This window comes from Gavialis gangeticus, unplaced genomic scaffold (genome assembly GCF_001723915.1).
Source record: "Gavialis gangeticus isolate Ggan-Ray unplaced genomic scaffold, GavGan_comp1, whole genome shotgun sequence".
NCBI lineage: Eukaryota > Metazoa > Chordata > Crocodylia > Gavialidae > Gavialis > Gavialis gangeticus.
In genome coordinates, this window is record NW_017728995.1 from 45,928,055 (window position 1) to 45,928,704 (window position 650).

Consider the following 650-nt stretch of genomic DNA (forward strand, 5'->3'; position numbering starts at 1 on the left):
AGGGGGGGGGGGGGGGTGGGGGGGATGTCCCTGGGGCTGCAGGGAGTGAGGACCTGGCCCAGATCCCTGAGGCTCACTAGTCTGGCTTTGCACCGGAACGGGTCACACGGCTCTGGGAGGTGTGCACAGAGGGGCCCCAGGACCCGGCTGGGCCTGGCACGCGGTCCCCACATGCCGCACTGAGTCCTGTCACCATGGGCCCAGCCCACCTGGGCTGCAGAGGGGACCCAGGACCCGGCTGGCAAGCTGCGAGCTGCACCAGGTCCTACTGTCACAAGACCAGCCCTGCTGGGCAGCAAGAGCAGCCCCAGGGCCGGCTCAGCTCATGTTCCCCCTGCTGCTGCTGTTAAAGGTTAGTTATGGGCCCTGGGCAGGGGGACTGGGGCCCTGTGGCTCTCCAGGGTGGAACTGGGACCCTGGGCGGGGGGGCCTCTACGGTGCCTGGGACCCTGGGCAGGGGGGCTGTGGCCTTCCAGGGGGGAGCTGGGACCCTGGGCAGGCAGGGGCATTCCATGTGCTGGGGGGCCTGCACCGTGTGGGGGCCAGGGGACCCACCCCTCCTAAGCAGCCCCCACACAAGATCCCCCACACCCACAGTGCCCCCAGCAGTTGCCCCACTCCTACCCATAGACCAACCCACATCCCTCCAC